The sequence below is a fragment of the Fundulus heteroclitus genome, chromosome 20 (assembly GCF_011125445.2).
Source record: "Fundulus heteroclitus isolate FHET01 chromosome 20, MU-UCD_Fhet_4.1, whole genome shotgun sequence".
Lineage (NCBI taxonomy): Eukaryota > Metazoa > Chordata > Actinopteri > Cyprinodontiformes > Fundulidae > Fundulus > Fundulus heteroclitus.
Window position 1 is genome coordinate 1,455,188 of NC_046380.1, and position 15,692 is coordinate 1,470,879.

A 15,692-nucleotide genomic window follows, 5' to 3' on the forward strand; every position below is an offset into this window, starting at 1 on the left:
CCTTGAAGACCGTCTGAGGATGCTTCACCAACCTGACTGAGGAAGAGGAGCGGACGGCTACTGGACCGGCCCACAGTCCTGAAACAATGTTAATGTAGAATACTGGAGAACGTAGGAACCAGAACCTGGAGGAACACCTGAGTGTTTGCAGTGAGAATGAGACCAAAGACCTGAAGCTGTGATGCAGGGACTTCTTCCCCGACCGTCGTGGACGACTGGACTGACAGCAGGTCTGGTTCTGAAGAACAAAGGAACTAAACATTGGACCTCTAGGCGGTTCCATTTTTCCTCGTGTCAGGAAGGAACCCATGATTTAATCCACCGGGTCTGATTTAAACAGAGAAACTACAAACTGAACCAAATCTTTACGCGTTTGGTTCTCAGACGAGAGCCGGGCCGAGCGGAGGCGGTCCGTTATCAGAACCGTCACCAGAACCCTGTGAAAAACAAGAGCTGCAGCTCCAGCTGACAGGAAAACATGTGTAGGCGGGCGTTTCCGGGCCGCTCCTCAGCCACAGGGTTCTGGACCTGGTGATGGTCGGCTGGAGGCCGATGTGGACCGGGCCCAGAAAACAAAGGTTCTGGGAGCGCCAGGAGGAGGTGGTGGAAGGTCAGCCTGACCCCCCCCCCCCTCACACTGACTCTGAGCCTTAGATGTCCAGAAGCCCGGGGGGGGGGGGGGGGGTCTGGACCTTCAGAGGAACCAGCGTCCCGTTCCTGGAGCCGCTACCATCAGACGGCCGTGGAAGCTGAGATCAGCAGGCAGAGAGGCGACACGCTGCAGAACCAGCAGCTTCTCAGGAACACTGAGCAGAGATTAGAGATCCGGGGTTACACAAGCAGACACCCTGCAGCGTCCAGAACGTCGTTTATTATCTCCATAAAGAAAGATAAACAAGATCTTTATCAGACCAATAATCCTTCCCTGGAAAACAGGATCCACCCCCCCCCCAGACACCGAGGCTCTGCCGCTCCACCTGGGCTTCAGAGTCAACGTCCAGTCCAAGTGTGACCTTCAGCGGCCCACATCCTGCACCCCCCCCCCCCCCACCACCCAGAGAGCTTCTCCTAAACGAGGGTTTAAAATGAGGCGAGGCCTGAACAAATAAAGAGCAGTTAGGCTGAAAGCAGCAGGGAGGAATCATGGGAATCAGTTGTTCTGTAAAGGCAGACAAACATGCGTCCACTTTCATCAGTGTGGGGGGGGGGGGGGGGTTAAAGCACTGCATCCGCTGCAGAAATGACACACAGAGTCCTGCAGGGCGGCGGTAGAGAGCGCCCTGACGGTGGAGAACATAAATACTGCTGGTTAGATTCCTCAGGTTCTCCTGCTGTTGATCTGCTGAGGAGCTCAGCAATGTCTCCTTTTCCCCTGATGTTCACCTGGTTACTGCGTCTTTAAAACAACCCCCCCCCCCTTCTTCAGTCTGCAGACAGGTCTGCTCACCTGGTCCCTGCTCAGAAACCCCCCCCCCCCCCCCCAACGCTCCTAAACCGTGTTCAGCCGAGTCCGGCTTGGATCTGCAGGTTCTGGTTGGTTTTAAGGTCCTCAGACCTGAGGCTCTGGGAGCAAAGACTGAAGATTATCTCATTTAAAATCAGTTTTAGTCATTTATTTTTGTTTATATCTGCCTTTTTAATGGTATTTTTTATCCATTATTGTAAGTTCTCCTTTTTTCTAACGGCCTATGAATTAATTAAATGTTGAAGTTCATTCAGACATTCAGAGCAGATCCTCCAGACGTCGTTCCTCAGGTTAAATTTCCCTCAAAGCAGATCCCAGAGGGGATTGGTTTATCCTGCCCCGCCCCAACCTGTTGCTGCGAGCCGTTAGACCAGCACTTTCTCCAGATGGAGAAAATTAAAAGATCACGGCCTGAGGCCACTTCAACGCAGAAGGTGGAGGAAAGCTGCTCTGTCATTAACTCTGAGGTGGAAAACAAAGAGCCGACTGGCAGCTCCAACCGGAACCAGAACCAGAACCAGAACCAGAACCAGAACCAGTACAGCAGGAGGATGACCCGCTTTAAATTCATGAGGGTTTCTGGCTACTGTTTGAATCACAGCTTCGTCTTTAATGAATCCTGCTAAAGAGCAGATTATTTTTGCATTAAATCTCTGTACCTGACACTTTCTGAAGCCGTTTAGTTTGCAGTAAAGCTGTGAAAGGGCAGGATTTTAGCTCCACACCATCAGAACGAGCGTCCTGCTCTTCCCTGACCTCCAGTCCATTCGTCCCTGCAGATGTTCCAGGTGTGCCGGCCATGAGGCGACATGAAGCCTCAGATGAAGCCCTGCAGCTTTTAAATAAAGTTCTGGTGAAAGCAGGCGGACAGCAGGATGTAACGCTGGTGATGTCTGTGGAGGAAGACCTTCTAACCAAGCCTCACAGTAACTGGTGTTTGAGCAGCTGATGGTAAACGGGAATGAAAAGAGGCGTTTTTAAGGCGATTAGAGCGTTCGCCACATTTAACTGGATGGAAGTTATGAATATTCAGAAACTTCTCACAGCATCAATAATTCAGACGTTTGCCTTGAAGACAAACAAGCCAGTGGTTGGCAGTAATGAGCCGCTGTGATTTCCTCTGAGCTGCTAAATAAACGGGTCTATCACCTGAGGAGGAGCCGCTCAGGTGTTCTAAAGCTGCCGTTACATTTAAACCGGTTTGGGTCTTTATAAGAGTTAAAGTTCCTTCAGCGAAAGGCAAACCCTGCAGGTTCTCCAGCGTGTGTGTGGTCCAACTGGACCACCAGCTGAGACGTGACCGACGCCGACAGCTGGTGCCGACAGCCCCCCCCCCAGTTTGAGCTGGGCCTGCTCAGACCTGCTGCCGGCTTTCATTTCATCACTTTAACCCAACCCGGGTCGTACGGTTCTGCCGTCCTCAGACAGAACCGGACCTTTAAAGCGGCGCTGGACTCTGGCGTGACGGTACCAGCAGCTCGGCTGACGCACAACCAGCCGGTTACGTCGCTGCGTTTCATAACGCTGCCTCTGTTTGCATCAGCGTGGCGTCTGTTCGATCGCTCGGCGGGCGCAGGGCTTATTTTTACCCATGAGTCACTGGGAGGGAGGAGGTGTGAGGGAGGCTGTTTACAACCGGCCGTCCCGTTTTAGACTCACAGCTTTGACTCCGTGGCACAGATTCCTCTGCAGAGGCGTTGATGTGCAGCTGTAACCCAGAACCGCCACAGCCACCGTCCTCTTTACGGGACGCTGTGACGGCGCCGCAGAGAGGCGGCAGAATCTGCCCTGGTTCCCAGGACCCAACCTGCCTGAGAACCAGCAGCTGAGCGCCGCCGGGTCCGACTCCTCATCCAGCCGGCAGGACGGGTCCGCCTGGGTCGCTGTGAGGCCAACAGACCTGGAGCGGCGTGGAGTCCTGTCCGTTTCCTGATGCAGGTCATCCATCGTCAGTCCGTCCTCCCTCTGCAGGCAGGAAGCTCAGCGCAGCAGGAAAGCTGCAGACGGCCTCCACAGGGATCCGCTGTCGTTTTCCAGCAGCGCATCAAGCCGTTAATCCCCCCCCCCCATCGTTAACGCTCGTCTCTGACCGAAACATCAGGTTTTTAACTGGGTCCCTGATCTGCAACCAGACACTAGTCCACTGGTAGAACCGAGCCATTGAGCAGTTTATGGAACATTATACTGGATCCTGCAGCAAACTCTCCTCTCGTCTCTTCGCTCAGAGTCAAACGGCGTCCCTCAGCCAGGCGCTCAGACTTTCCCTGCGCTGATGATTCATGGCGGACAGCCGGTCGCACCCTTCCTCCTCCTGCTGCTCGCCACAGAAGCCCCGGCTCCAAGGCTCCATCCTTTATCGGGGGGGTAATGGCGGCCCTCGGCCTTCCACGCTGAGCGCAGTGACCTCCAAACACTCCGCAGGTCCGACGCTCTCACCGAGCCTCTGCTGGATTTATCGGAGCTAAACGGGCCGAACGATGCTCGTCTGTAGAGATGTGACCCGGAACACATCCCGACGGCTGGAGATCCACACAGGTTGAAAATATGAGGGCTGTAGAGACAGAACCTTACAGGAGGTAATACATATTACATAGTTCTGATCGGCCTGCATCTGGTCTAACTTCCACTGAGGACGGCCTGATCAAGATCCACAGATTCCTCTTTAAGGGCCGATGACCCAAGCCCACCTCCATGGGAGACGGCAGCTCAGCTGTCATTCACAACAAATGAGCAAATATTTGTTGCAAGAGTCCATAAATAAAAGCAGAAGATAAACATCATGACTATGAGGATCTGTAGCTGGGTTTTAGTCAGGAGCTTAAAAGCTTCCTGCCAATTCTGTTATTCTCCAACAAGAGGATTTTCTAATGTTCTGCTTCATCAGGTGTTCCATGCAGCTTCAGCCTGAACAGGTTCTGGTCCAGGAGGATCGGCTGGTTTACCAGACTCAGCTGGATCGGTAGAAGAACCACAGCAGAACCCTAACCATCTCTGAGGAGCAACGCGCTGACAGCAGGAGGAAGCTGAGGGGATCTGGACCATCAGGATGCTTCCTGCAGGACTCGTTACGGACGATGGAAGCCAGCGAGCCGGACATCAGACCTGTCGGGTCAGAACACCTGGTCCACGGCACCGGCTAGGAGAGCGTCTGGGTAGAGGTGGGGTTGGAAGTGAGGATGGATGGACGCCAACCAACAAGACTCAGCGGGTTAGGAGCGTTCCTGCGTCCACGGAACAAGGAACCAGCCGTCCCAGCAGCTAACGCGCTCTGCACCATGTCACCTGTACAGGTAAATGATGTCACCTGTACAGGTAAATGATGTCACCTGTACAGGTAAATGATGTCACCTGTACAGGTAAATGATGTCACCTGTACAGGTAAATGATGTATGCGTGAAACCCCACCTGGACAGAGTTAGAGATGCCTGGTTTAGATGTGAGGGTTGAGTTTCCTGCACTGGAACGTTTGACCTTTAACCCTTCAGTGAATATCTGTAGATCAGTGATCCGTTCTCTGTATGATCTGCAGCTCATGACTCCAGCTGGGCTGAAACATTCCAGCCGTTATGAAAGTCACTGAGGAATCCTCCCTCATGCCAGGAATAGACCTGAAAGCCATTTTTCTCCAGCCTTCTGGCTCTCTGCTGCCTGCAGATGATGATGATGATGATGATGATGCTGCAGGCTTTCTAAACAACGGACTCATTTCCTGAGTGTTAAGCTGTGGAAACATGCAGCTGCAGAGATGTGGATGTGCTCTTTGAAGGCGCTGTGTTGCTAACAGCGGGGATCTGGGTGTGGGATCTGCTCGCCCTTCAGCTCTCCGCCTTATCAAAGTCTAATGCTGTGCGCCGTGTAAACAGCTCCCACACCCTCTCCTCTGAGGTCACCCTGAGCGCAGCCAGGACGGTCAGCAGCAACAGACCTCCTCATCCTGCAGTCTTCTTCTCACCCACGTGTCCCACAGCACCCCCCCATCCCTCATTTCCTCCACCCATCTCACTCCCTGGCTTTCTATTAACCCCGTTTTCTCCCAGCCTGAGCACCTCTGCAGCCTGCGGCCCACTAAATCAGCCCGTCACATCCCCGTAGCTGTCATCAGGCCCAGAGCCCGCCGCGTACGCTCCGTCTGCGGCGCTGAATCGTGGCTGCACGCCGCCACACGGCTGCCCGTCATGAAAGGCTGACTGACGGATGAAAGGAGGGCTGAATGGACGACTTGATGAACGAGTGGATGGATGGGTTAGAGGGGGAACGAGGGGCTGAATGCACGACTCACGACTTCCTGATCCGTTACACAAATCTGCAAATAGGACTGGAGAGGAGCGTCGGTGCCGGGTGTTTACTTCCTGAGGCATTAGCGGCGCTCTGAAGTGGCTCTTCAGCCCAGAGCAGGAAGTTTCAGGATTATTTTGCCACGCCCCGAGAACCGGGGTGTGCAGTCAGAAAACACTCAGAGGTACTGGAACAACCACGGCGGGTCAGAAATGATCATCGGTTAACGGCGGTTCTGGAAATCCATGGATCTGCAGGAGAATCAGCAGCTGGAGCAAACAGACCAACATCTGCATCCAGCATCAACAGATGTGACGCTGGTTTGTTGCTAAGCGATACAGACGCACACAGAAACTCCACTTCCACGTCCTGGAAGGAAAACTCTCTGATGGAGAAGCCGGGTTCTGTTCTGGGACGATGAAGGACAACCCTGAGCCTCGTCTTCATCAGACGGCCGTACAACAACAGAGCGTCTTCAGTCAGAGGTTCTCCAGAACCTCCTCAGCAGAACCTTCCTGCCTGCAGCCGTCTACAGCAACTCAGCAAGAACTCCACTTACAGCGTTTCATTAATAAAGTATTTCTGAGTTAAATTATGGAAAATAAATCTCTGGAAATGTGCTTTAAACTGTAATTACATTTTATTCTGTTCTAACACATTTAAAGGCATTTAGGTTTGTAATAAAATGATCAGATCTGCACCGATCCGACTGGAACCGGGCCGATATTTACAACCTGCATCTCCACATTGGTGCCGTTTTATTATTAATTTCTATTGTTTTTATGGTTAGTATAAACTTGCTGTCATTGTGTGTTTTTTGTTTTCATGGATTGTGACAGCCATAATTAGTATGATTACATCACTATGGAGAAAGAATGAAAAATAACAACAAACGTATCAAAAGGTCAGGAAATATAATTTATATAAATAGATATCGATGGTCGACCGTAACAGCAATATTAATATTACTATCCATATCAGGCCAAACATTCATATCGTTGAACCTCTGGACATCACAACAATGGATAAAAAATAAATGTTATCTGCTCTGAAGCTGTGAAATGATCTGCAGCTGATCGTTGAAGTTAAACAGTTATTCTAATTTTTATGGAGATCCTCCAGACTGAAATATCCACCGTCTAATCTGCAGATGTCCCAGCTTGGCTCTTTTAATCTTTAATTTCTCTCTGATGACAATATTAGTTCAGGTTTCAGGTTATGGTGCAATTATTGCAGCTATGCTCAGTCATAGGTTTATTATAAAAGGCCTGATTGAATATGATTTAGTGAACTAGTTAAGACGTTATGAATGGACTGAACTCAGGAGGGGAACCTGAGAAAATAGATAAACTACATTAACAGTAACTAAGGCGGACCCCAAGGATCCATCGGAGGCCCCGTTTCATTTTCTAGTGTTATGAATGAGCTGATGCAGGAATTAAATACATTTATCTGCTTGTTGGGCTGCAGGATGTTATCTGTGATCGTTTTGATAAATACCACAGTAACAATGGGATGATGTGTGTTTGTCTTTCTTTGTCGGGTTTGTAGAAAAATAAACCAGCTAAAGAGTTGTTAATACAGCTGCTGGAAAATAAAACAGCTGGATGTTTCCAGCAGGTTTGATAGAACGACGCGTTTCTCTGAAGGTTTTAATGACTTTTTCACCTCTTTACCTTCCAACACGTCTCTGCTGCATTGAACAACTCGTGTCTCCACTGATGTCACTGAGCACCTGAACGCATCACGGGTCCAGCAGATAAATAAAGTACATAAAGGCAGCAGGATAAAGCAGCATGCAGTAAGAGTGGACACTTCAGGTGTTTCAGGATTCTCTGCCTCTCTCTGGGACTTCCTGCCGTCAGCAAACACACAGAGGGCACCGCTGACCCTGGATCTGTGACACGCTGTTGCTATTTTAGAAAGCTGCTGACTTGTTCACACCTGCAGCGTTGGAGCAACCTGAGGCTTTTCTCCCGTCGCTGTTGTTGGCAGCGCACACACAGCTGGGCCGGCGTGAAGCGGTCCGGCTGTTGTTTGACTGTCAGATTTAACATGTCGGCTCCTCTCAGCTCTCATTTCCTGCGCCAGCTGTGTTGGTCTCCCGCTGACGGCTCCATGTTTGTCCCAGTCATCACACACACACACACACACACACACACACACACACACACACACACACACACTTTAAAATGGCTGCATACCGAGCGCTGCAGGTTCCCGATAACAACCACCGGGTCAGAGGTCAGCTGACAACCAGAGGTTTTAGGAAATGAGTCGACCGATAAGATCAATTAACGTTGGATTAATTGATAGCTGACATCCCTCATAATAACACTTTTTATTAGAGTTATCTACTGTTTCACCTAACAGAGACACTTAATTGTTCCATGTTGCTGGTTCTGCTCACATTAAGTAAGTTAAGTTTAGGGTTAGTTTGTCTTGATCCATGTTTTTGCTCTTAACCAGGAAGAACTCTGTGCCTTTTAGAAAACGCAGCAGCATCCAGAACAGTATGGAGCATTTTACTTTGTCTCTGTGTGGAGTTTTCATTTTATTAACAGGACGACCTGACTCAGGTAAACGCAGCGATGAGTGGACCAGACAGCTGGACTCTGGCTGGATTCTGTTTTATTTTGGCTTTTTAGGTTAAATTCCTGGTTTCCTGCATCTCTGCAGCTTCTTTAACAGGAGCTGCAGGTTTGAGGAACCATCTCAGTTCTCTGGGTTTCCAACAGGACGCCCAACCATCCAGTCTGGCATTGCAGGCAGGTCTCCTAGGTTACCCCCCCCCCCCCCCCCCCCGCCTGTTGAGGTTAATGGTGAAGACAAATTCCTTCACAGCAAACCAAGCAACCCTCCTCCACATGTGGCTCCGTCTCCACAAACAGAACAGGCCCGGTTCTGGAGCCGCTGTGGGTTCTGTGCTGCCTTTCTGCGTCTTTAATCAGCGGAAGCAGCTGGAGGTCCTGCTGATGAAGAGCGTAAATCTTCCTGCTGCAGAGAAGGCGTCACAACGAGCAAACATCCTGCGTGTGTGACTGAACGGCCCGGTTCTCGGGTCAGAACCAACACGGGTCCCGGTGAGAACCTCCCGTCCTGCTGGGGTCACATGGGGTCCGGTGCGGCCCATTAGAGGCCGGCGGCCCAGAGAGGGGATGCCTTCATGGCTGACCAGGTAAGCGTTTGGCTCCGCGTCCCAGAAGCTAACCAGCCAGAGCCGACCGGCTAATAAAAGCGCTTAATGTCCCAGAACTAATCACCCCCCCCCCCCCCCCACCGGCCCGTTTGTCCTGACTCAGGCGACGACACTCCCACACAATCGGATCGGCTCTGAGGCCCGGACAGCGCAGGCAGGAGAAACGTGTCTCACTGAGGTTCAAACACTGAAAAGTCTGATTTTTTTACAGCACACTGAATGCATCACGCCTGAAAACTCCTGTTTCCAGCCTGAAAGATTTCGTTTTTAATGAGGACGGCTCACCGTCACCCAGCACCAGGATGAGGCTTCCAGACACGCCGGCAGGACGTGAGGAAAGCGGACCTGCAGAACCGGAGCTGAGCGTCCCGGTTCTGATGGAGGTAAACGACTGCAGAGCCGTACCGTCAGACAGCGAGCAGCGATCCAGCCACTGCCTCGTTTTATCTGTAAACGAGCTGAAAGTTATTCAGAGAACGTTGTTTTTCCACCGGCTGTCCAATCAGAGCCCGGTTCCACCATCAGCACCAGAACCGGCCGGATCTCCTGTCCTGAACCAGCAGACCCTTCCTGCCTGTAGGGCCTCATGTCCTCTGCAGGCCGAGGAGCACCGAGCCAGAGACCCGACTCAGCGCCCCGGAGCCACCAAGCTGCGGTACCGACCCGACCCAGTCCTGTTCTGGAGGAATCTGGGTCCTGACACGACGAGCAGCCTGGACCGAAGAGACGAAGGAGAGGAGGAGAAGTGAAGAAGAGGAACGCCATCGACTCCAATCTGCCTTTTAAGATTAAATCCTGTTTAAAACGGACCAGAACCAAAGCTGCTGTCACACATCCAGAACATGATTTGGTCCAGAAATGAAGCCTGATTCAGAGACTGGACTTCCTGATTTATCAGCTGATGGTGGGAGGGAAAACGGTCCAAATGAAGTGACATGAGTGTAAAGAACCTGCACAGGTTACTGTCAGAACCAGCAGGAGGAGGAGCAGACGTAGCTCCACCCTGCAGCAGCAAACGTCCCACCTGGTCCACCATCAGGGACAGGTCTGCGTTTAGGACGCCTCTGATTGGAGCATTTCTCCCTCAGGAACCGCAGCATCTCCCCAAGCTGCAGCTAAAACCTTTAGAACCTTCTTTGGCCTGAAAACAGAACCAGAATGAAAGGAGAAAGGAATTTATTTATTCAGTGGTCCAAACCTGGAGTTCTAAATGCATCAGTGGAACCAGGTCAGATGATCAGAACTGAAAAGAGAACAGCAGAACCGAAGGTCTGAGTGGGTTCTTTAAACCGTGGTGACTCAACTGGGCTTCCTCCAGGTTCTGGAGTCAGGTTCTGGTACACAGAGCTTTGGGTTCTACAGAACTCAGCCCAACTAGCTTCATGTCCAAGGTTCTGGCTTCATAGACCAAACTGTGGAAACTGTGGAAGTTAAAACTGAAAACTGCTCTGATGTGTCTACAGGAGAACGCTGAGATTTCCAAGCATCATAGGTGTCATTGAAAGCACCAACAGGTCCATTGCTCTCAGTAACGGTTGGTTCTGGTCAAACGGACCCAGGATTACGGGTTTAACTGTGTTTCTGACTGTGGGACAAAGGCTAGCAGCAGAAAACCACTACCTGGCTCCGCCTACAGGGGGCGCTGCACACAAAGACGGCTCAACTTCAGGGAAAGTTTATTCCAGCAGGAGAAGAAGAAGATTTCTGCAACCAAATCTTCCAGAGTTCAGTGATTATTGCTGAGTCATTGTTTTATTAATACTATTGGTGCCAGAGCAGAACCCGGTTTACCGATACAGAGAAAAATGTTTGGTACCAAACACTGAACGTTCTCACTGTGGCCCACGTTGTTCTGAAACACGTCTCTAATTGGGTTTTTGCAGTGGGGGTTCTAGACCAAATTTAGCGGGGGGGGGGGGGGGGGGGGGGGGGGCAGGGTGGGGCCAGTGTTTTTTCACAGGGGCACAGAACAAAAGATGGAGGGGTGGGGAGACTTAACAGGTCAACATTTTATCTGTTATATTAAGTAAGCCAAAGAGCCAATTGTGGCTCTGGAACTGCAGATTTCTCAATACAGCGGGAGCTTAATGTGAAATAGCTTAATTATTGTTATTTTTTATTTTTTTATTATTTTGTTATTTTATTATTGGGTAAAAACATAAACGAAAAAAATACAACTGATCAAAATGACCAGTCAATCACGGTATCTTTGTCAGCATTTATCATCCTAAGAAATGTAATATCATGTTTTTAGTACAGGGGCCATAACAGGGGCCAGGAACAGTTCTACAGGGGCACAGGCCCCTGTTGGCCCCTGTCTAGAACCACCCCTGGGTTTTTGGTTCCATGCAATAAATATAAAGTACAAAATACCAACATCCGCCCAACTGGACCCAGCAGGAACCAACCATCTGGAACCGACTGGACCCAGCAGTTGGGTCGGTCCTGTAATCACAAACTTTTCCCACACCATGTAAACCCAAACAGAGTGCAAAACAAACAGAGCAGCTGAACAGAACCAGAACCACTGGAAGCTGCTGCTGTCCTCCAGGAACCACACACACACAGCTGCGGGTCAGGGATCTAGAACAGAACCACCGTGATGTACTGAGGAGTCCTGAGGGAGGGGGCAGCAGACGGGCGGCCCTTATGGGTCCCTGGAGCCTCCATGCTGCTCTCTGCACACCCTGATTAATTATTTAAGCCTTTCAGGCCCGACCCAAAGGTCAGCAGCTAAAAACAACACCAGAACCGGCTCCAGTAAAACCTGAGAGGCCCATAAACCGGCCAAGGACACATTCAGGTCCCCTGGGCCAGAGCAGACTGACACCAGAACCTGTTACCGGACCAGAACCCCGTTTGGACCTCCGGGTGTCTGGAACCATTCCCGGGCCCCCTGGCCCCAGCAGCCGGACCGCTCCTGTCTGACGTCTCCATGGCCAAGGCACCGTGAGGGGAACCAGGGGCGGCCCGTTAACCCCGGTACCGGCCGGGGTTCGGCTGAGGATCAGTGAGGTCACCGAGCTCTGCTGCCTTCAGGAACCCAAAAATAACTCCGTAAATCACAGCCCAGGAGGCCCAGCGCGGCCGCTCCCGCATTTTTCACGCACCTGTTCGGCGAGCAAGCGCGCGAGCGGTCCGAGCGCGTGACAGCGGGGGTAGCACCGCAGCCAGAGTCCCGGTAAACCCACCGGAACCGGAGCGCGGCGCCGCGGCGCGCCTGGCTGGCCGCTCTCCAGGCTCGGCGGGCTGAGCGCGGAGAGGCGACCGCTGACCGGAGGAAGGAGGGACACTGACCGTGAGGAGCCTCCGGGAAACGCTGCCCTCCCCGCGGCGGCGGTCCGTCCGTCTGCCCGCTGCCCGCAGCGCTCCGGCGGACAGACGTGGCTCTGTGCTCGGCGGCGGATCCGCGGCTCCTCCCGCTGCTGACGGGCTGCTCCAAACTTAGCAGCAGCAGCAGCAGCGCGTCTCAATCAATCCAGGAGTCCCATAGAACCAGAACCGGGACCGGAACGCCGACAAAGCAGCAGAATCTTTCAGCGGAACCGGAAGGCGGCGGTCTGCTGCGTGTGGCAGAATCTGAGGAGAAGGAAAGAAAAGGAGGGTTTTTATCCGGCGATCAGCGCCGATGTGGAGCTCAGCAGCTCCGCGGCAGCAGGAGTCCCGAACCCCGGCGGTGCTCCACGCAAATGTCCGCTCCGGAGCCCGGAGACGCGTTTCCACCCGGAGGAGGAGCGCAGAGGAGGCAGAGCCAGCGTTCTCCCCGTTACTCCTCCCACCGCCTGCTCCTCCTCCTCTTTCTCCTCCTCTTCCTCCTGCTCCTCCTCCTCCTCCTCCTCTTCCTCCTCCTCCTCCTCAGCGCTTCTGTTCGGGCCCAGATTCTCCTCTGACACTCAGGGCGATTCCGGTCCACTGTGGCCTGTTTCGGAACCAGCTCCTCCTCTCCCTGCAGGTTCTGGCTATTCTGGGACTTTGGTTCCCATAGTTAGAAGCTGGGTTCTGCTGAGGAACCTTTAGCGGACCGGTACCGTCCTCACTGCAGAACCTGCTGTAGTTTAACGCCTCTTTAGTTTTAGCAGCGCTCCAAATGAAGCTTAATTAGATATAAAAGCTCATATAAAACCTAAAGAGTTCATAAAATCTGTCTTTATGAGCTGCGTCAGCACCAAGCACTGGACTGTCACCAGAACCGCACGTTCAGCTCTACGGGCTCATAGAACCTTGGACCGGGTCAGAGAACCACCTCTGCTAGGAGGTGAGGGAGAACGCCTTTCATCTCTAGAAGGTTCTGGTTCTGGTTCTGGTCCGTTAGCTGCATCTGGATGAAGAAGCCTTCTGTTTGATGCTCTGCAGCATGTTTGGAGAAAAAAACCCAAACGGTGCTTCAGAACCAGAACCTCCACTGCTAAGCACGGTGGTGGAGGGGGCATGATTGGGTTTGATTGACCCGGAACGTTTCCGTTTAACCAAAGCATTAAAGGTAAATGTGAGTAACTCTGTCCAGCACCGGTCCAAACGGGTTCTTCAACAGGCCCGTCATCCTAAACCCAGCAGCAGGTCTACAGCAGGGAGATGCAGAACCTCAGGAACCCTTCAAGAACCAAAGTCCCTCCATATGAGTTCTGACTCTGTCCTGATGGTCCATTCATCCGGACCAGTTTGGTTCTGTTCAGCTAACAGACAACAGTTATGTTTCCATGCTCAACATTTTACTAACAAATTAAAATGTGTTTGAATTAAAAAATAATCAGATTGTAGCGTTTATATCATGATGAATTAATGTGTGTTTCTATCTGCCTGGTTTTATTCAGAATAGAACCTCTCTGACATGCGCTGTTATCACATGTCCCTAAAAAACCACAGAAGAAGAACTTCCATCTCTGCTGAACAATAAAATGTAAACTCAGCAGTTTTCTAGCAGTTTGTCTTCCCAGGCTGGACTTGAAGCTTCTTGATTTGTTTGGATGACGATACGATATTTAATGATATTAAATGTCTGTTAGCATTTCCTATTGATATGATGCGACATCATCTGACACTATTATTTACATCAACTAACATAAAACAACAAATATGACCATTTGATTTCTTAGCCCTTACAGGTATTTAAATAAAAAAGCATTCTTTTACTTTTATAATAATATAAATAATAATAGATCCCCAGTTCACTTTAGTCTCAAGCCTAAATTTCAAAATAAAGGCGTATCTTTAAATAACAATATTGCTTAATGTATTCATTTTGCATCAACTGGATCATTAATCATTGGATCGATGAGGATCAATGAGTTCTTACCTAATGAAAACAGGCGTATAAGTGCTGCGAGCTTTCTGTGCAATATTCATGGCAGAAATCTGGAATTTGAACAGTGAGAACCGGACTGATCCGGTCGGCAGCAGATCCTCAGAGGAACAATGTTTCCATGCTGGGAGGTGAGGAGGAGAAGGGACCCTGACTGGACTCCAGGTGTGCTGCAGGTGTTTCCAGCCTCTCAGCCTCTCAGCGTTAGAATCAGGCCCTAAATGGAGCCGGCGCTGCTGGAAACATCTGCAGGCTGCTGCTCCCCTCGCCTCCAGCAGGATGATGGACGTGTCCTGAAGGGGAAGGTCACAAAAGGTTCTCAATTCTTTAACTGAAACAAATGAAGCGCTCTGAGTCCTTTTCCTCATTCCCTGACAGAATGTCACCAAACTAAGACTTTTCAGAATCTCTGGCTGGATGCCGGTCCGCTTCACGCCTCGACCACCAGGTGTGTTCAGCTGGTCCTGATGGAAAGTCTCCACCTGCTGCTGATGGGAGGAGCTTCTGAAGGATGAGGAGGGTGGACCCTCCACAGCCCGCAGCATGATGCTACCCCCGCCGAGCTGGACAGGAAAGTTACTCGTTTCCTGTCGTCTGAGCTGCAGACGGGTCAAACTTGGACGTAGCTGGTTTTTGCAGCAGATAATGATTCCAGTTGGACACAGAAGGCCAACGTTGAGCCTCTGGAGGCTCTGACCTCCACCCTGATTAAAATGTCCCCAGGAGACGCGTTAATTATAATGAAGCCGGCCAGGAAGGCTTCAGGGAATCTGTGATCCCCAGTTTGTCCCAGGAGACAGTGGAACACAGGATATTAAAAACAACGAGTTATTTAGGTGGTCAGAAGTTCAGGTGCTACATGCTAACATTTATCTAAACATTAGTGGGGGAGTATGAATATATCTGAGCCTGTTTGTGAAACTTTGTGTTAATTAGGAAAGAAAATGTACGTGGTGAAAAGCTAAAGGAGTGTGGTGCAGATAAAGCTGCAGTGAGAGAAGCAGGCAGCAGGAGAGCCCAGCAGGGACTGAAGTCAGTGTTGCATTAAACTAACAGATGCAGACAAACACAGATGCGCTGGGGGACAACCCCCCCCCCCATGCAGGGAATGCACCAGGCCAGCCTCGTCCAGGCCACCGCATCTAATGCAAAGTGGCAGCTCCTCTCCAGCAGAGCCCCCCCCCCCCCCCCTCTAATGAGGACTCCCTCATTGTTGAGAGCATGCTGCTAATGCGGCCTTATTGCACTGGAAGCATGTTAATTACCCTGAGGAGCGGGCAAAGACGCGGCAGAAAGGGCTCCTAGGCGTGTGATAACCTGGTAAACTGTGAGTTTGGGGGGAACGTGTGGGCGCGGCGGCGCAGGAAGGCTGTGACAGAGTCATTTAGGAGATAGCAGGTAAATTGATTATTGAAAGGCAGGTATTCAGAGCGTGGCGGATTATCTGATGAGCG

General features: G+C 51.2%; 1 protein-coding gene across 2 annotated transcripts in view; it reads right to left on the bottom strand.

The window, feature by feature from the left end:
- Positions 1 to 12,725, bottom strand: part of dag1 (dystroglycan 1) — a 37,610-nt gene extending 24,885 nt beyond the window's left edge. The window contains exon 1 of one of the 2 annotated variants that reach the window (XM_012851715.3): positions 12,237 to 12,725. The gene's annotated coding sequence lies outside the window, so the exon portion shown is untranslated. Of the gene's footprint in view, positions 1 to 12,049; positions 12,175 to 12,236 lie in introns of those variants that run through there. The other variant, XM_021310133.2, reaches the window with a different exon arrangement.
- Between the last annotated feature and the right edge of the window lie 2,967 nt (positions 12,726 to 15,692).